This window comes from Lissotriton vulgaris, chromosome 3_1 (genome assembly GCF_964263255.1).
Source record: "Lissotriton vulgaris chromosome 3_1, aLisVul1.2, whole genome shotgun sequence".
Classification (NCBI taxonomy): Eukaryota; Metazoa; Chordata; class Amphibia; order Caudata; family Salamandridae; genus Lissotriton; species Lissotriton vulgaris.
Window position 1 is genome coordinate 657,291,525 of NC_141689.1, and position 20,845 is coordinate 657,312,369.

A 20,845-nucleotide genomic window follows, 5' to 3' on the forward strand; every position below is an offset into this window, starting at 1 on the left:
GACGGGGCAAGGAAAGAGAAACAGGCACCACCGTGCTTCTTGCGTTTGAACCTAGGAGTGATCAGAAGATTGCAAGCAGAGGATCTGAGGTGTCGAGAGGGAACATAGGGGTGCAAACAGAGGGAAATAAAGACAGGAGCAGAGGCAGAGAGAGATTTGAAGATGGTACATCCCATTTTGAAGATGCAGCGTTGCGCAACAGGGAGCCAGTGTAGGGTTTTCAGCAACGGGGTGACATGTTGGTGTTTGGGCTGCTGAAAAATTAATCTGGCTGCCTGGTTTTGCACCAGTTGAAGGCGTTGGAGGTGGTATGCCGGAATCCTCACGTATAGACAGTTGGCATAGTCTAAACGTGAGGTGACCAGGGCCATGATAACAAGGGTGAGAGCCTCTGGTGATAGGAACCTTCGGATCTTCCCGATTCTGCAGAGATGGTAAAAGCAGGCCGAGGTAACAGCGTTGATGTGCGGCCGCATCGAAAGGTCGCTAGAGATGGTAACACCAAGGCTCCTCACAGAGTTAACTGGGCAGGGAGGGGGACCAAGGGCAGGGGGCCAAAAGTTGGAAGTCCAAGGATGTGGGTGCCCACCAATCAGGACCAGCTCTGTCTTGCTCGGATTGAGCTTCAGCTGGCTGAAGTTCATCCACTCATAGATGGTAAGCATTAAGGTTTGGAAATTAGAGCAGGAAAGAGGGGAGGGGTCGATAGGAAAGATAAGTTGCAGATCATCTGCGTAGTTAAAAGTGGTAACAGAAGAATGACGAAGAGAAACAAGGAGGGGCTGCATATAAAGATTAAACAGGAGGGGGGACAAGGCAGAACCCTGGGGAACACCACAGGAAAGTGAAATACGAGGAGCAGAAAAGGAAGACAGATGTATCGATTGGGAGCGTAGTTGGAGAAAGGACACAATCCAAGACAGGGCCAGGCCAGAGATGCCAGCATTTCTGACACGGTCGACCAAGATGTCGTGGTCGACCGTGTCAAAAGCGGCAGAGAGATCAAGTAACACTAGGGCCTGGGCCAAGTTCTTATCAGCCCCCTGTCTCAGCGTGTCCATAACCGCCACCACCACTGCCTCCGTAGAATGGAACGGTCTAAAACCTGCCTGTTGATCATCGAGGAAATGAGTTTCCTCGATGAAAGTACTCAGGCAGCGGGTGACGTAGGTTTCCAGAACCTTCCCCAAATAGGGGAGGAGGGAAATAGGTCGGTAGTTGCCCAGGACCGCAGGGTCAGAACCGGGTTTTTTTAAAATAGGTACCACAACAGCGCTTTTGAAAGCGGTGGGGACAGTGCCTGTGGAGAGTGAGCGGTTTAGAAGGTCAAGGGGAGGGCCTGGACAGGCCATAAAGGCATCTCTTAGGATTTGAGGAGGGCAACAATCATTAGGGGAACCGGAGCCAACAACCTGGAGTAGTGAGCGAAAAGTATCCAGGGAGATAGGGGGGAATGCATGCAGGGAATGAGGATTCGGAGAAGGGAGGGCGCTGGCCTGAGACATGGTAGTAGGGGGGATATTGTTTTTAATCATGGAGATTTTATCAGAAAAAAAAGCATTAAGGGAGTCACACAGAGTTTGCGAAGGTTGAGGCTGAGGTGTAACACGGTCAGGTAGGGAAAGTTCAGCTACAATTGAGAAAATTTCCTTTGTTCTGGATGCAGAATTAATAACTTTCTGAGAATAGTGGGAAGATTTGGCCAAAATAATAGATTTTTTATAGGATTTTAGTAAATCGATATAAATAGATTTTAATAGAGGATCATAGTTACGCCTCCAACGGCGCTCAGCCTGTCTAAGAAGGAGTTTGTCAGCCTTCAGTTGATCGGTAAACCAGCGCTGAGCATCGTGAGGGCATTTAGATTTAATAATTTTAACGGGAGCGACCACATCACTGGCTAGAGACAGCCATTGGTCCAAAGAGGCTGCTTGAGAGTTCAAGTCAGGGAGGTCAAGAGGGAGTGTGGAAGTAAGGGTCGAATGAAAAAGGGAAATATCGGCGTGCTTCCAGTTACGTGCCGAAAAATTGGAGACTGGTGGGGGGCGGGTAGGAGCTAATAATTTTAGGGAGAAAGAAATAAAAAAATGATCGGACCAGGTGCAGGGATAGACCACAAGAGAGGAGATATCCAAATTGGTGGTCCATACCTGGTCCAAAGTGTGGCCCTTGTTGTGGGTAGCGACAGAGATATGTTGTAAATAATTTAAACCAAGTAGCAGATCAGTGAATTCAAGAGAGACAGAGGATTCAAGGGGGTCTAGTGGCCAATAATTGAAATCGCCAACGATCAAGACCCTGGCAGAGTTGATGGTGAGTTGCGAGATTACATCGCTGAACAAGGATGGGAAGGAGGTCATATTGACAGGGGGACGATACACTAAGACACAAATAAAAGAGTGTGTGGGAGAAGTGAATTTCAACGTAAGAATGTCGGACTCAACGTGTGCACAGCCAGCAACTCTGCAATTAATGAATTAAGACCGAATTTGAATTGTGAGCCATGCTAACCACAGTGTCGGTGTATGGAACAAAAGATAAAATATGTATGGAATACATTGTTGAAATATTGGATCTCCTGTGTACAATCTTGTTGTTCGAAATTAGCATTTAAAAACCTCAGAAATTCACTGAAAAACACACAGGTTTCAGGTTCGTTATAGATAGTTGCCTACTGGAATCTGCAATCAATGAATCAAGACTGAATTTGAATTGTGAGCGCTGCTGACCGTAGTATAGGCCAGAGGCAGTGGTCAACAAGGACCCCCAACCATTTGACGTTGACTTGAGCTGCACAGAGTTAGTGGCACCAGAAGCACTCAGCGTGTGCGCAGCCAGCGATGATGCGTGGTCCAGGCGGGCTGCACTTGATGCAATGTCTGTTGCCTACATGACTGCAACATCTGCAATTGCGACTCGATCTAAATAGTGAGCCCTGCTGTCCGCAGTGTAGGCCTGAGGCAGCGGTCAGCTAGTGCCCACAATCCCATGATGTTGACTTGAGCTGCACAGAGTTAGTGGCACCTGAAGCACTCAGCGTGTACGCACCCAGCGACGATGTGTCATCCGGGCGGGCCACAGTAGATGCAATGTCTGTTGGCTAATGAATTCTGCCTCAATAGGGCCAGGTGGCGGTGACTTGTGGTGCACTGAGTTAGTGGCACCTGAAGCACTCATCGTGAGCGCAGCCAGCGATGGTACGTGGTCCGGGCGGGCCTCTCTGGAAGCAATGTCTGTTGTCTACTGGACTGCGTCATCTGCAATCGCGACTCAATCTGAATTTTAAGCCCTGCTGCCCGCAGTGTAGGCCGGAGGTAGTGGTCAGCAAGGGTCCACAGCCACGTGGTGTTGACCTGAGCTGCACTTAGTTAGTGGCACCTGAAGCACTCAGCGTGTGTGCAGTCAGCGAGGATGCGTGGTCTGGGCGGGCAGCACTGGTAGCAATGTCTGTTGCGTACTGGACTGCATCATCTGCAATCGCGACTCGATCTAAATTATGAGCCCTGCTGACGGCAGAGTAGACCGTAGGCACCGGTCAGCAAGGGGACACAGCCCCATGGCGTTGACTTGAGCTGCACAGAGTTAGTGGCACCTGAAGCACTCAGTGTGTGCACAGCCAATGATGATGCATCACCCGGGCGGGCCACACTGGATGCAATGTTTGTTGCCTACTGGACTCTGAAAATAATAAATGAAGACTCCATTTGATTTGTGAGCCCCGCTGACTGTAGTGTAGGCCGGAGGCAGTGGTCAGCAAGGGCACACAGCCAAATGGCGTTAACTTGAGCTGCACAGAGTTAGTGGCACCTGAAGCACTCAACGTGTGCACAGCCAGCAACTCTGCAAATAATGAATTAAGACCGAATTTTAATTGTGAGCCATGCTAACCACAGTGTAGGTGTATGGAACAAAAGATATAATATGTATTGAATACATTGTTGAAATATTGGATCTTCTCTGTATAATCTTGTTGTTAGAAATTAGCATTTAAAAAAACCTCATAAATTCACTGAAAAATGCACAGGGTTCAGGTTGGTTATAGTTAGTTGCCTACTGGAATCTGCAATTATTGAATCAAGGCTGAATGTGAATTGTGAGCTCTGCTGACCGTAGTATAGGCCAGGGGCAGCGGTTAGCAAGGACCCAAAACCATGCGACGTTGACTTGAGCTGCACAGAGTTAGTGGCACCTGAAGCACTCAGCGTGTGCGCAGCCAGCGATGATGCGTGGTCCAGGCGGGCTGCACTGCATGCAATGTCTGTTGCCTACTGGACAGCATCACATGCAATTGCGACTCGATCTAAATAGTGAGCCCTGCTTCCACTGTGTAGGCCAGAGGCAGCGGTCAGCTTTGGTCCACAATCACATGATGTTGACTTAAGCTTCACAGAGTTAGTGGCACCTAAAACACTCAGCGTGTGCGTAGGAAGCCATGAAATGCCATCCGGGCGGGCCGCAGTGGATGAAAAGTTGGTTGCCTAATGAATTCTGCCTAAATAAGGCCAGGTGGCGGTGACTTGTGGTGTACTACTGAGTTAGTGTCACCTGAAGCACTCATGGTGAGCGCAGCCAGCGACGATGCGTTGTCAGGGCGGGCCACACTGGATGCAATGTCTGTTGCCTACCGGACTCTGCAATTAATGAATCTTGACTGAATTTGAATTGCGAGCCCTGCTGACCGTGGTGTAGGCCAGAGGCAGCGGTCAGCAATGGCCCACAGCCACATGGCGTTGACTTGAGCTGCCCAGAGTTAGTGGCACCTGAAGCACTCAGTGTGAGCACAGCAGTAATGATGCATCACCCGGTCAGGCCGCACTGGATGCAATGTTTGTTGCTTACTGAACTCTGCAATTAATAAATGAAGATTCAATTTTAATTGTGAGCCCTGCTGACTGCAGTGTAGGCCAGAGGCAGCGGCCAGCAAGGGCACACAGCCACATTGCGTTGACTTGAGCTGCACAGGTTTAATGGCACCTGAAGCACTCAGTGTGTGCACAGCCAGTGATGATGCATCATCCGGGCAGGCCGCACTGGATGCAGTGATTGTTGCATACTGGACTCTGCAATTAATAAATGAAGACTCAATTTTATTTGTGAGCCCTGCTGACTGCAGTGTAGGCCGGAGGCAGCGGTCAGCAAGGGCACACAGCCACATGGCGTTGACTTGAGCTGCACAGAGTTAGTGGCACCTGAAGCAGTCAGTGTGTGCACAGCCAGTGATGATGCATCACCCGGGCGGGCCGCACCGGATACAATGTTTGTTCCCTACTGGACTCTGCAATTAATAAATGAAGACTCCATTTTAATTGTGAGCCCTGCTGACTGCAGTGTAGGCCGGAGGCAATGGTCAGCAAGGGCACACAGCCAAGTGGCGTTAACCTGAGCTGCACAGAGTTAGTGGCACCTGAAGCACTCAACGTGTGCACAGCCAGCAACTCTGGAATTAATGAATTAAGATCGAATTTTAACTGTGAGCCATGCTAACCACAGTGTAGGTGTATGGAACAAAAGATAAAATATGTATGGAATACATTGTTGAAATATTGGATCTTCTGTGTACAATCTTGTTGTTCGAAATTAGCATTTAAAAACCTCAGAAATTCACTGAAAAACACACAGGTTTCAGGTCCGTTATAGTTAGTTGCCTACTGGAATCTGCAATTAATGAATCAAGACTGAATTTGAATTGTGAACGCTGCTTACCGTAGTATAGGCCAGAGGCAGTGGTCAACAAGGACCCCCAACCATTTGACGTTGACTTGAGCTGCACAGAGTTAGTGGCACCAGAAGCACTCAGCGTGTGCGCAGCCAGCGATGATGCGTGGTCCAGGCGGGCCACAGTAGATGCAATGTCTGTTGGCTAATGAATTCTGCCTCAATAGGGCCAGGTGGCGGTGACTTGTGGTGCACTGAGTTAGGGGCACCTGAAGCACTCATCGTGAGCGCAGCCAGCGATGGTACGTGGTCCCGGCGGGCCTCACTGGAAGCAATGTCTGTTGCCTACTGGACTGCGTCATCTGCAATTGCGACTCAATCTGAATTTTGAGCCCTGCTGCCCGCAGTGTAGGCCGGAGGTAGTGGTCAAAAAGGGTCCACAGCCACGTGGTGTTGACTTGAGCTGCACTTAGTTAGTGGCACCTGAAGCACTCAGCGTGTGTGCAGCCAGCGAGGATGCGTGGTCTGGGCGGGCAGCACTGGTAGCAATGTCTGTTGCGTACTGGACTGCATCATCTGCGATTGCGACTCAATCTGAATTGTGAGCCCTGCTGACGGCAGAGTAGACCGTAGGCACCGGTCAGCAAGGGGACACAGCCACATGGCGTTGACTTGAGCTGCACAGAGTTAGTGGCACCTGAAGCACTCAGTGTGTGCACAGCAAGTGATGATGCATCACCCGGGCGGGCCGCACTGGATGCAATGTTTGTTGCCTACTTGACTCTGAAATTAATAAATGAATACTCCATTTGATTTGTGAGCCCCGCTGACTGTAGTGTAGGCCGGAGGCAGTGGTCAGCAAGGGCACACAGCCAAATGGCGTTAACTTGAGCTGCACAGAGTTAGTGGCACCTGAAGCACTCAACGTGTCCACAGCCAGCAACTCTGCAATTAATGAATTAGGACCGAATTTTAATTGTGAGCCATGCTAACCACAGTGTAGGTGTATGGAACAAAAGATATAATATGTATCGAATACATTGTAGAAATATTGGATCTTCTCTGTATAATCTTGTTGTTAGAAATAAGCATTTAAAAAAACCTCATAAATTCACTGAAAAACGCACAGGGTTCAGGTTCATTATAGTTAGTTGCCTACTGGAATCTGCAATTAATGAATCAAGGCTGAATTTGAATTGTGAGCTCTGCTGACCGTAGTATAGGCCAGGGGCAGCGGTCAGCAAGGACCCCAAACCACGTGACGTTGACTTGAGCTGCACAGAGTTAGTGGCACCTGAAGCACTCAGCGTGTGCGCAGCCAGCGATGATGCGTGGTCCAGTCGGGCTGCACTTCATGCAATGTCTGTTGCCTACTGGAATGCATCATCTGCAATTGCGACTCGATCTAAATAGTGAGCCCTGCTGTCCGCTGTGTAGGCCAGAGGCAGCGGTCAGCTAGGGTCCACAATCACATGATGTTGACTTAAGCTGCACAGAGTTAGTGGCACCTAAAACACTCAGCGTGTGCGTAGCAAGCCATGAAATGCCATCCGGGCGGGCCGCAGTGGATGAAAAGTCGGTTGCCTAATGAATTCTGCCTCAATAAGGCCAGGTGGTGGTGACTTGTGGTGTACTACTGAGTTAGTGCCACCTGAAGCACTCATGGTGAGCGCAGCCAGCGATGGTACGTGGTCTGGGCGGGCCTCACTGGTAGCAATGTCTGTTGCCTACTGGACTGGATCATTTGCAATCGCGACTCAATATGAATTTTGAGCCCTATTGCCCGCTGTTTAGGCTGGCGGTAGCGGTCAGCAAGGGCCCACAGCCACGTGTAATTGACTTGAGCTGCACAGAGTTAGTGGCACCTGAATCACTCAGCGTGTGTGCAGCCAGCGAGGATGCGTGGTCTGGGCGGCCAGCACTGGTAGCAATGTCTGTTGCCTACTGGACTGCGTCATTTGCAATCGCGACTCAATCTGAATAGTGAGCCCTGCTAACGGAAAAGTAGGACTGAGGCAGCGGTCAGCAAGGGCCCCCAGCCACATGGTGGTGACTTGTGGTACTCTAAGTTAGTGGCACCTGAAGCTCTCAGCGTGTGCGCAGCCAGCAATGATGTATCGTCTGGGCAGGCCACACTGGATGCAATGTCTGTTGCCTACTGGACTCTGCAATTAATGAATCTTGACTGAATTTGAATTGTGAGCCCTCCTGACAGTGGTGTAGGCCAGAGGCAGTGGTCAGCAAGGGCCCACAGCCACATGTCGTTGACTTGAGCTGCACAGTTAGTGGCACCTGAAGCACTCAGCGTGTGCGCAGCCAGCGATGATGCGTGGTCCAGAGGGGCCGCACTGGGAGAAATGTCTTTTGTCTAATGAATTCTGCCTCAATAAGGCCACTGGCAGTGACTTGTGGTGCACTGAGTTAGTGGGACCTGTGGCGCTCAGCGGATGCGAAGCCTGCGATGATGCGTGGTCCAGGTGGGCCGGACTGGTAGCAATATCTGTTGCCTACTGGACTGCGTCATTTGCAATCGCAACTCATTCTGAATTGTGAGCCCTGCTGTCCCCAGTGTAGATTAAAGGCAGTAGTCAGCACAGACATAACTCTGCAGTGCTGTGCCGCTGGGTTCGCAGGGGGCCTGTTTCAAGGAGGCTGGCTGTCACGGTGGCTGCCTCATGGCAGGGTGAAGGCTGCTTCCCTGGTTGATGTGTTGGCCTTCCCGGAAGTGAACCATGCCCAGAGCCCCGGCCTATTTAATCACACTCCAACGCTGGAGTGGCGTACGTCAAACCAGTCCAATCCACTTACGCTTAGAGGGGGGGAACACAGCTACATGACAGAGATCTTCCCCACTGCCTGAGGTAACATGGTTGGGTCCACTGTCCACAACACTACAAGCACCAGCAGTATATGTCCACATGGACAGGTCTGTGCTCTGCATTCAGAGGTCTGCCCAGCACATCACCGCGAAACTTGGAATTGTGTGCATTCTTATTCATTGGTGACTTGCCTCCTTCACACATACTTGAATAAATGAATGAATGAATGAATGAATGAATGAAAGTTTATTTACATTGCACGAACTTAGCCCAAAGGGCATCAAGGCGCAGTCCACACATAAAAGTACAGAGAGAATTTTTTATTTTTATTTAGTAAGCCTGAGAGAAGAGCCAAGTCTTCAGAAGCTTCCGAAAAGTCACCAAAGAGGGTTGGTTGGAAAGTTCGGGGGGGAGGTTATTCCACAATTTAGGGGCCAGAGTAGAAAAGGCTCTTCCTCCCCATTTCGCCTTTTTAAACCTGGGGATAGCAAGCAGATTTTTTGAGGATGAACGGAGGGTTCTCTTGGGAGAATAGGGACTAACAAGAGTCCTTATACCTTCAGGGCCAGAACCAAACACAGCCCTGTGGGTAAAACAGATGAACTTGAAGGAAATCCTGGCATGTATGGGTAGCCAATGGAGAACCTTCCTGGCCTGAGTTGCAGATGATGGCCTGGGTAGATTTAGGACCATCCTAGCAGCAGAATTTTGAACCATCTGAAGGCGATGGAGAGATTTCTTGTTTATGCCCCCATACAGCGCATTACAATAGTTGAGCCTGGAAGATACCAGGGCAACTGTTGACAAGTAGGGGCCGATCTTTTTCAACATGCGGATGGTATTACAGCAGGTGGATACTGTTCTGTGAACCTGAAGGTCAAAGGAGCGGGCCGAATCTATGAGAACGCCAAGGTTCCTGGCCGAGTTGGTGGGTGGGGGGCAGTCTCCCAAAGAGGGGGGCCACCAGTCTCCGGACCAGATGTCATGGATTCCTCCAAAGACTAGGACCTCCGTCTTCTCCCCGTTGAGCTTTAAGGAACAAGTTACTTACCTTCGGTAACGATATATCTGTAAGAAACATTAGTTAGTATTAGATTCCTTACCTTAGAATATCCCCAGGCGTCAGTCTGGATCCGGAAACTTTTGCGTAGCAGTACCCCTGCGCGTCGGTAGGCGTCGTCTGCAGGCATCCCCTGCGGCTCCGCGTCCGTCGTCGGCGTCGTGCGCCGTGATGACGTCGCTGGAGTATATAGACGCCGCCTCCGCGCGCTGACGTCAGTTCTTTGTACACAGCTTTTCCGCGCCAGAACATGCAGAGCCATGTGAGAACCAACACTGGTGCCATTTGAAACTAGGGCCCTGAAAGGGATGTCCTTAACCCTAGGTATCAGTTCGCAGAACGGGGAGGATGGGTGGGTTCGGTAAGGAATCTAATACTAACTAATGTTTCTTACAGATATATCGTTACCGAAGGTAAGTAACTTGTTCATCTGAAAGAAACACGTTAGTATTAGATTCCTTACCTTAGAATAGATACCCCAGCAATACCAACCCCGGTGGTGGGTCTGCGAACCAATACATTCCTACACCAGAAAGTCCTGGAGGACAGAACGGCCAAAGAAGCCATCCCTCCGGACTTGACTGTCCAGGCAGTAGTGCCTCGCAAAGGTGTGCAGCGAGGCCCACGTAGCCGCCTGGCAAATGTCCTGCAAGGGGACTCCCCAGTCCAGGGCAGTAGAAGCCGCCGTGGCCCGAGTGGAATGGGCCCTCAGCCCAACAGGAGGCTCCTTCCGAGCCAAAGAGTAGCACGCTTTGATGCACAGAACGACCCACCGAGAGATGGTCCGTTTATGAACCGCCCGTCCCTTCTTCGCACCCACGTAGCCAACAAACAGTTGGTCATCCACCCGGAACTGGCGTGTGCGATCCATATAAAATGAAAGCGCACGTTTTGGGTCCAGACGATGGAGCCGCTCTTCATCCTTTGAAGGATGCGGAGGCGGGAAGAAGGAGGGGAGGGTGATGGACTGCCCGATGTGAAAAGCAGAAACTACTTTGGGCAGGAAAGAAGGTTTAGTCCTTAGAACCACCTTGTCAGGATGAATGGACAGGAAAGGAGGTTGGACAGAAAGAGCCTGGAGCTCACTCACTCTCCTGGCAGAGGTGATGGCAACCAGGAAAGCCGTCTTTAAAGTCAGGAGACGGAGAGGACAAGAATGAAGGGGCTCAAAGGGAGCACACATCAAAAAGGTTAGAACCAGGTTCAAGTCCCACTGAGGCATCACAAACGGAACAGGTGGATACATGTGTGTGATGCCCTTCAAGAATCTCGTTACAATTGGGGACTTGAACAAAGAAGGCTGATCAGGAAGCCTTAGAAAGGCCGAAAGGGCCGAAAGGTAGCCCTTGATAGTGCCCAGAGCAGAGCCCTGCTGGGCAAGAGAGAGAAGAAAAAGAAGAACCTCGGAAAGAGGGGCAGAAAGAGGATCCACATCCTTTGCTGTGCACCATGCCACAAATCTGTTCCACCGACAGGCGTATACCGACTTCGTGGAGGGACGCCTGGCTGCCAGAATTACATCACAGACTTCAGGAGGCAAGTCAAATGGCCTCAACTGCCGCCGCTCAATCTCCAAGCATGGAGGTGGAGACTGGACAGGTTCAGGTGGAGGACCGTCCCCTGCTGCTGCGACAGAAGGTCCTCCTGAAGGGGCAGGCGGATCGGGGGACCGACTGACATGCTGAGTAGCTCGGGATACCAGTACCTTCGAGCCCAGTCCGGAGCCACAAGGATAACTTGGGCCCGGTCGCGCCTGATCTTCTTCAGCACTCTGGGCAGAAGTGGTATAGGCGGAAAGGCGTATAACAAACCGCAACTCCACTCGCGCCGAAAGGTGTCGCCATGCGAGTGCCGTCTTGGAAACTCCAACGCGCAGAACTGATGACATTGCGCGTTCTCTTCTGTGGCGAATAGATCTAACCAAGGCTCTCCCCATTGCAGAAAGAGGCCTTGCGCCACGTCCGAGTTCAGACGCCATTCGTGATCCATTGAGCACCGACGGCTGAGTTCGTCCGCCCTGGCGTTCAGAGAACCTGCCAGGTGTTGAACCGTCAAAGTGACGCCCTGACGTTCCAGCCACTGCCAGAGGCGCAGAGCCTCTTGGCAAAGGGTCCACGACCCCACCCCGCCCTGTTTGTTGCAGTACCACATGGCGGTGGTGTTGTCTGTGAACACCTGCACTACACACCCGTTGACAAAGGGGAGGAATGCCTTCAGTGCTAGACGAATCGCCCGTAGCTCCAACAGGTTGATATGGAGCCGGGACTCCGCCGGAGACCAGATGCCTCTGATCTCCGCCTCTCCCAAGTTGCCTCCCCAGCCCTGGAGGGACGCGTCCGTCATGACAACGTGCTCCGGTTGGGGAAGGGAGAGGGATCTGCCTCTGACCCAATCGCGGTCCGTAAGCCACCACTGCAATTGTCTCGCAGTGCCCTCTGAGATCAAGACGTGGTCGGACAAGTTGCCCTGATGCTGGGCCCACTGAAACTTCAGGTCCCACTGCAGAGCCCGCATCCGCCACCGGGCGTGATGCACCAGAAGGATGCAGGAAGCCATAAGCCCCAGCAGCCGCAGCGTCAACCTGACCGAAACCCGGGATAGCGGCTGAAAGATGGGAATCAAAGCCTGTATATCCCGGACCCGCCGTTCCGGAGGATATACCCGAAACTGCGCCGAGTCCAGAACCGCTCCGATGAAAAGGAGCTTTTGAGAGGGACACAGGTGTGATTTCAGCACATTGATGGAGAACCCCAGGTCGTGCAAGAGGTCTGCCGTCATCTGAAGGTGGTGGACGACTGTCTGGGGCGAGCCCGCCTTCAACAACCAGTCGTCTAGGTAGGGGAAGACTGAAACCCCTAACCTGCGCAGATGGGCTGGGACCACCGCCAACACCTTTGTGAACACCCGTGGGGCGCTGGTAAGGAAGAAGGGGAGCAAAATAAACTGAAAGTGCTCCTGGCCTACCGTGAACCGCAGGTAACGCCGGTGGGCCGGCAGGACGGGGATGTGAAAATACACATCCTGCAAGTCCAACGCTACCATCCAGTCTTGCGGGTCTAGAGCAGCCAAGACCTGAGCTAATGTCAACATCTTGAACTTCTCCTTCCGGAGGAAGCCGTTGACGTTCCGTAGATCCAAGATAGGAAGTAGGCCCCCGTTGTCCTTCTTGGGCACCAGAAAGTAGTGGGAATAGCAACCACGCCCTACTTCTGGCCCAGGAACGCGCTCAATGGCCCCCTTGGCCAAGAGGGCCGTAACTTCCTCCTGCAGAAGTGCCAAGTGGTCCCCCGACACACGGTGGTTCTGCGGTGGCATGGCTGGAGGAATGGTCTCGAAGGGGAGGGAGTAGTCCCTTCGGACGAGTTGCAGCACCCACCTGTCCGATGTGATTGTGCGCCAGCGGCCGTGGTGATGGCAAACCCTGCCACCCACTGGCGTCACAGGGCCTGAAAGCACGGACTAGGAGGATTTGGAGGCAGATGCTGCGGGGGGAGGTGTAGCCTGACCCCGCCGTTGACCCCGACCGCCTCCACGGCGGTTTCCACGGCCGCCACCGCGTTGAAAAGATTGTTGCAGCTGGCAGCACGTGTGGGGACGCCCCTTCCTTGGCCACGAAAGGAGCGAAACGAACCCGTTTGCTGGCGCTGGGTCGAGAGACCCAAGGACTTGGCCGTGACCCTGGAGTCCTTGAAGCGCTCCAGCGCGTGGTCCGCCTTGTCACCAAACAGGCGACAGCCATCAAACGGCATGTCCATCAAGGCATTCTGGACATCTGCCGAAAAGTTGGCGGATCTCAGCCAGGCCTGGCGACGAATCGCCACCGTCGTGGACATCGCTCTGCCCAGCGAGTCGGTCGTATCAAGACCACACCGTATGGAATATTTTGCTGCATATCGGCCCTCAGCCACAGCCTTGCCGAGCTTTGCCCGCACCTCCATGGGGCATTCTGGCAGTAGTTCCGCGACCGTATCCCACACAGAGTGGGTGTAGCGGCCCAAGAGGCAAGCGGTGTTGCAAGACCGCAGTCCCAAACTCAGGGACGAGAAGACCTTCTTGCCATACTGGTCATACCTCTTAGATTCCCGGTCGGGCGGGGCCGACGGGAATGCGGTCTGGGAAGTCGAGGTCTGGATCACCAGACTCTCAGGGGTCGGATGGGTGGACAGGAACTTGGGGTCGTCCGGGCATGGACGGTGGCGTCTGGCCACGTTCCTATCAACAGGCGAACCTAAGGAGGGCCTGGACCACGTGCCCAAAAGAACGTCTGACAAGGCTTCGTTAAACGGCAGCAGTGGCTTCTGTGGGCATGACTGCGGTTTGAAGACCTCAGTGAGGATGTTAGGCCTCACGGCCGAGACGGGGAGCTCAAGGTGTAAGGCCTTGGCAGCCCTCATCAACACCACTGAATAAGTAGCCCCCTCCTCCGATGCCACGGAAGGAGGAGAAACAAAGCCAGGGTTAGGAGAGTCGTCCAGACCACTGGTATCACCCAAATCACCTGTCCAGTCCACGCCGTACTGACACTCACGTGACAGAGGGTCCTCAGACCCCTCCCAACCCTCTCCGTACTCTACATCATCTCCATATTCGGAGTCAACAATGTAGACCGGCTCCTCGGGGTTCACAGGCCCCATCGGCGTCGAGCCCGGCGTCGAGCGACGTCGGTCCGACTCCGCGTCCGGATTCGGGGAGGGTATGGGGACGACACCGCCCGGAGCCGGCACAGGAGAACCGGCGCTGCGCGGGGACGGCGTCGGGGGTAACCCCGATGGAATCGGCGCCGGAGAGGCCGGTAGACCAGCCGGCGTCAACCCCGAAGGCCCCTGCGGCGCCGGGGTCGGTGCCGTCGGCGGCACCGGGGCCGGAGCACCCGATGGCGTCTAGTCAGGGACACCCGAACCGCTAGGGCCCCCGGATGGTAGCACTGGGCCCGAAGGCGCCGTAGGCCCCGTCGGAGAAGTGAGCGCCCTCATGGCCATGAGGAACGCCTCAATCTCCTCAGGCGTCGCACCTTGTCCAGGGACCGGAGGGTATGGAGCAGGCCGCGCCGGCGACTCTCACGGAGCCGCGGGGGTGGGGGCACCCAAACCCCCGGCCGCGTTGCGCGAGCGTCGGGGGGAGTCGGAGGTACGATGACGACGCCCCGACTTCTTGTGTTTCTTACCTGAGGAGCCCGACGAATGGTGACGACTTCCGGAGCGCTCGGCACGGCTCCACGACCGCTCCCTCGAACGCTCCCTGGACCTCCGGCCGGACCGGGACCGCTCTCGACGCGGGGCCGACACCTGGAGCTCGAGTAGCTTGCGGGACCGCTCCCGTCTAGCCTTGTTAGTCAGAGCCCGGCAATCGACGCAGGCGTCCACGTCGTGGTCGGGGCACAGGCACCGGAGGCAGAGTCGGTGATGGTCCGTGACCGACATCGTGCGGTCACAACCGTCACAATTCTTGAAACCGGGCATCCTACCAGGCACCAAAAAGATATAAGAGTTTAACAAAACTTGGTCAAAAGACCGGAGTACTGCTCTTCGGATCTGCGCTTACTGGCGTGGAAAAAAGAAGAACTGACGTCAGCGCGCGGAGATGGCGTCTATATACTCCAGCGACGTCATCACGGCGCACGACGCCGACGACGGACACGGAGCCGCAGGGGACGCCTGCAGACGACGCCTACCGACACGCAGGGGTACTGCTACGCAAAAGTTTCCGGATCCAGACTGACGCCTGGGGATATTCTAAGGTAAGGAATCTAATACTAACGTGTTTCTTTCAGATTAGTTACGCACCATCCATTGCGAGACTGCTTCCATGCAAGTTTGAAATTTGGAGGCAGCCTCTTTGGTCGGTGAGGTGGTGGAAATGATAATTTGGGTATCGTCTGCATAGGACAATATTTGGTACCCAAAAGATCTTATTACCTCGGCAAGTGGGGTTACATAGATGTTGAATAACAAAGGACTCAGGGAGGAGCCCTGAGGAACCCCATATTGCACGGCCTAGGAGGGAGACAGAAAACTACTGAGCTGGACCCTTTGCTGTCTCTGAGAGGGGAAGGAAGACAGAAGACTCAGGGCACTTCCCCCCACCCCTATCCCCTTCAGCCGGTCTACCAGGATTGAAGGGGACAGGGTATCAAATGCTGCCGTGAGATCAAGTAGCACCAATAAAGTGGTCTGCCCTCTGTCCACCTCAGAGCGGATGTTGTTAACTACGACAGTGAGGGCGGATTCGGTGCTGTGAGCAGCATGAAACCCATGCTGGGAGATGTCAAGAAGACCCATCTTATCTAAATATGTAGTCAAATGAGAATTAAGGTGGGCCTCAAGTATATTTGCCGGGGCTGGAAGCAGAGATATTGGCTGGAAGTTTTTTAAGACTTCAGGATTTAGGGAAGGTTTCTTTAGAAGAGGCTTGACAACTGCCGATTTCCAAGGAGTTGGAAAAGACCCCTCATCAATGGCCATGTTCATAACCTGCAAGAGAGGAGGGAGGACAGTCTCTCTGCAGGACTTCAAGATTTTTAGAGGGCAGGGATCAAGAGGCGAACATGATTTAGTGGCATCAAGAAGGCGATTTAATTCATCCTGCGTTAGATGTGGGAAGCTGGAAAAATTAGACGAGGAGTCCAATTCAAGGGTCTCAATGTGTGAAAAGGAAAGGGGGGGCAAGAGTGCCCTGTTGGCATCCAGTTCGGTATTGAGGGATTTGAGGGAAGTATAAATGTCAGAAATTTTAGAGTGGAAGAAGCCTGCGATATCATCGCAGAGCTCCTGCGACTCATTCACAGATTCAATGACTTTAGATGTTGACAAAGTGTCAATGATTTTAAAAAGCTCTCTAGATAATTTCAGTGAGGGGGTGATCTTGCTGAAGTAGTTCTTTTTTTCTTTAGCTATGGCCTTTTTGTATTCTCTCAGGGCTGACCTATGTAGATTTTTCCCCTGGGGTCAGGACAGGCATACCAGGCTCTCTCCTTCTGTCTACATTTCTGCCGTAGTAATCTTAGATGTTCCGAGAACCAGGGTGACAAGGGATTTTTTTTGGCCGAGTAATGTTTTATAAGGGGTGCTAGCGTGTCCAGAGCATTAGAGAGAGCAGCCGACAGACCCAGAGCAGCTTCATTTGCATCAGGCAGAGAGAGGGGATGGATGTCTGTCAGGAAAGGGGTGAGTGTAGTTGTACTTGGTTCCTACTCTCCCAACATTCAGCTATTGTAAGGCTGAGGGACCATGCTGTTTTAGGAACGTCAGCTGTCCTGTTCTTTGCTGCCTCAGTGGAAGGCGGGGGCTGTTCGGTGGGGGTCCTGGGGGTGGTGGCGGTGGGTGTTGGTGCCCTCTTGGATGTCTTGGATCAGTAGCTCCATGACATGTGTTGGTCTTCAGATGTGGCTTAAGGCTGCGCATCCTTTCATACTGTAGGTAGTCGTCCTGCTTTACACCAGTAAAAGGCAGGTGTTAACTTCCTACTGCTGACCTGTCTAATCGCCTGTTTTTGGATCGCATCGCAGATTTTGCTGGTGGTTGAAAATATCAGGAAGGGTTGTTTTTTTTTTTTGCACTGGAACGCCTACTCTGCATATAATTAGCGTCAGTTGTCGCTCTCATCCGTGGCGATGTTTTTTGCGGAAGCTATCGCTGGGAAACTGGCGATATCGGCAGTTTGCAGCAGCTTGAGAATGGGACGGTAATTTTTTGCCACTTTTGCTGCGCTAAAGTACCGATAATTCAGCGATAAGTCTTCGAGAATACGCCCCATTGTCGATTTTTATTTTTTCGGCCACATTTGTGAACCCAGTCGCTTTTATTTTTTTTTTTCAAATGCTTTTTTTGGCCCTGGGGTCCTTGTTGGATCCTCTGAGCAGGCCTAGGGGGTCATCGTGTTTGTACCCGGCCACTTTTCTTGTTTTTCACATTTTCTCAACTCTTTTCTTGTGATTTTCATGTAGCTACAACAAACTCCTAATAAACACAAGAGCTCGTTTTAGAACCACCCCAACACCCAACAGTGGGGACTTATCGCTGAGTTAATGGCACTTTTGCGCAGGCAAAGTGGCAAAAGAATTATCGCCCCATTCTCAAGTTGGTGCACACTGCCACATTGCCACAGGCTGACGGTACCAACACAGCGGACAACCAACATCCCTCCGCAGACAAAGCTGCTGGTTGTGCTGCACCTGTTGGCCACTGGTACCCTCCAAACAACAACTGCTAGAGTCAGAGGAGTCTCACACCCAGCCCTACTAAACTTCCTCACACGTCTTGGATGCACGTTCACAAAAGCAACGGCGGGCCCCTGTATCTGCAACACACGCTTGTCCCAATTTGTAGTATTGCTGCGCAACCAACCTAACCCCATCCGTTGCCTTGCACCTCTGTTCTCCAGATTCAAGAATGTAGTTTCTGAAATGGGTGTACGCCAGGTCATGAAGTTCAGTAGTCAACAGTAGTGGAAAAACAGTACTTTATTACAAAAACATAAATTAACAAGATGAAAACATCAAACAACGAGTGCCATTCCCAACGGGGAACATCATCAGGGCAACTTGTGGATCCAAATAACTGCAGATTGTCCTGGAAATCCCATTACAATTCCATATTCCGAAAGTTCGTATTCAGAAACCTGTTGGATAAATGGGGACATTGTATGGTCACAAACGTAATCTGGCACACTTTATTGCACTTGGACAAACCGGAATGCTTACAGGTATGATCAATCCTGCACAAAAAGACTGTAACAGAAGTTTGTGTGGTCATAACCTTTGTAGGAAAGTAAAGGAAGGTTACGACCACACAAAATTCTGTTACGGTTTCATTATGCAGGATTTATCATACCTGTAAACATCACAGTTTGTATCAGCTTGATACCCCTGCAGCTTCACTTCACCCACACTGCGCAGGAACAACTGGAGACCAAGCAAGGTAACCACGCCATAGCAGGCTTCCTGAACGTGTTTGGGGCAATTGACTGCACACATGTACTATTTGCGGCCCCTGCTGACACTGAACACAATCACCGCAACAGAAACCACATGCATTCCAACAATGTGCAGGCAAAACTGGACCACTGGAGCCTGTAAACTAATGTCGTCGCAAACTTCCCTGGCAGTGTGCATGATTCCTACATCTTCTGCAAGCACCCCAGCCATGGTCCCCAGACTGGTCCGCCCCCCCAGCGATGACTGCTCGACCCTGCGCACCCAGACCTCAATGCTCACCTACTGCCATCGGCATGTCTTCAAGAAGTCCCACCTCGTGCCGTAGAAAACTCCTCAGCCGTCACTGGATTCCGTGGTGCAGGGCCCCAGCGCATCCTGCTGCACCGCACCAAGGACCCATCTCTGTACAGCCTGATGCCTTTGGCAAACACGCAGTCCAGCTGAGCTTACAATTCAAATCAGGTCTTGATTGCCAGGATGGAATATCGAGGCCTACGCATCGTCGCAGGCTATACATCCGCTAAGCTCTGGTGCCACTAACTCAGTGCAACTTAAGTCATCGCCACGTGGCGAGCGTGCCGTGTCAGCCAAAATGGCTCCTCTGCCACCAAGTCTGTGCACCTCAAGTCATCGCCACATGGCGGGAGACCAGTGTCGGCCAAATTGCCTCAGTTGACACCACTCAGTGCTCCTGAAGTCATCGCTACATGGTGGTAGGCCTGTGTCGGCCAAAGTGCGTCGGCTGCCACCAACTTTGTGCACCTCAAGTCATGGTCCCTTTATGATTAAATATTGTGGTGCGAACGCCATCATGTCACCTCCGGCAGTAGGGAATGTGATGTGGTAGGTCCCTAGACCCTCATGCCTAAATAATAAGCAAACAGATACACCCAGATAGAGATTGGAAATGTCCTCGAGCACATAGCACTCAGCCCTTTTTATTGGCAGGGTCCTGTGATGCCTGTGCTGCATGGGTGTGGTGTGGGTGTAAACCACTAAAACCAGCCATGAGGGAGTGGCTGTGGCATGCTGACAACTAGACCTGTGATCAGCACATCACTACAGGGAAGACCTGGGACATGAAGCTTTGTCTTTCCCCCCTGTAAGCATAAGTGGAGGGGGCTTGCCTGGCATGTGCCTGTCCAGTGTTGGGGTGTGAACAATGACCATGGGCCTCTGGGCGTGGTTCTGTCTTGGGCTGGACAAGTAAGTAACTAATGGGTTACTTACTTGTTGTTGTTGTTGTTGTTGTAGTGTCGGCACCACCCGGGGTGCAATCTGTAATGTTGCACCCTGTGAGTCAAGTCCCACAACATGAGCAACATGGACGTAAGGGGGAATCACTGACCCTACATTCATCCATACTTCTACACTTTGAATGTTTAATGCACATTTAGTGGAGTGTTGTCTTAAGGTATTTTCTTCTCTTGTTTTTGGTATAGCCAGTACTATGTACTCATCCAATCACTCCGCCAATTCCAAAGCCCTTATAAATTCACCATGCACTCTCCCTGCAGTACTGTAATCATTCAGTCAGTACCCATGTACTGATGTAATGACCCATGCACTAACACATGCACTGCTACAATGTTCTGTACACTACCCATACAGTCCTCTAACCAATTACATACTACTCATTTGCTCCTCCAATTCCCCAGGTAGTACCCATGCAGTCTAGGAATCACCCTGTCACTCCCCATGCACCCCTCCAATAACCCAGCCAGTATTAGTTACTTAACCAATCACTCCACCAATTCCCAAGTACTCATAAATTCACTATGCACTCTCCTTGCAGTACTCAAATCATTCAGTCAGTACCCATGTACTGATGCTATGAAAGATGATCATATAAGGTGTTAATAATTCGGTTTCATTTATTAGTTTGCACAAAGGTATAGTTAAATGATGCCACATATTTTAAGATCGAATGGTGAAATAAGGTACTGTTAATTAGGCGTCTTTTTGTAGTCTGAACAAAGGTATAGTTGAATGATGTCATATAATTTTAGATACAAAGGTGAAGATGTAGAATAAAAGTGTTTTAAAAATGCTCATAAAAGGTGTTGTTAATAAGCCTTCTTTCATTAGTCTATTGAGAGGTATACTTTAATGATGTCACATATTTGTAGATAGAATGGTCAAGATGTAGCTCAAAAGTAAACAGCCACATATTAGCCTTGCAGGCATGTTGTACATATCTACTTAACTAGATAATATGTAATGACTTATCTATGTGTTCTGATTCTATTTATACAGTTATATGTATGCTTCATGAACTATTGAGAGTTACCTCACCGATTAGAGGAGTGCAAAGGTAGTGAGTAGGTGATTTTTAAGCTACTTGAGTAATGATTGACTGATTCCATATTGTGCAATCAC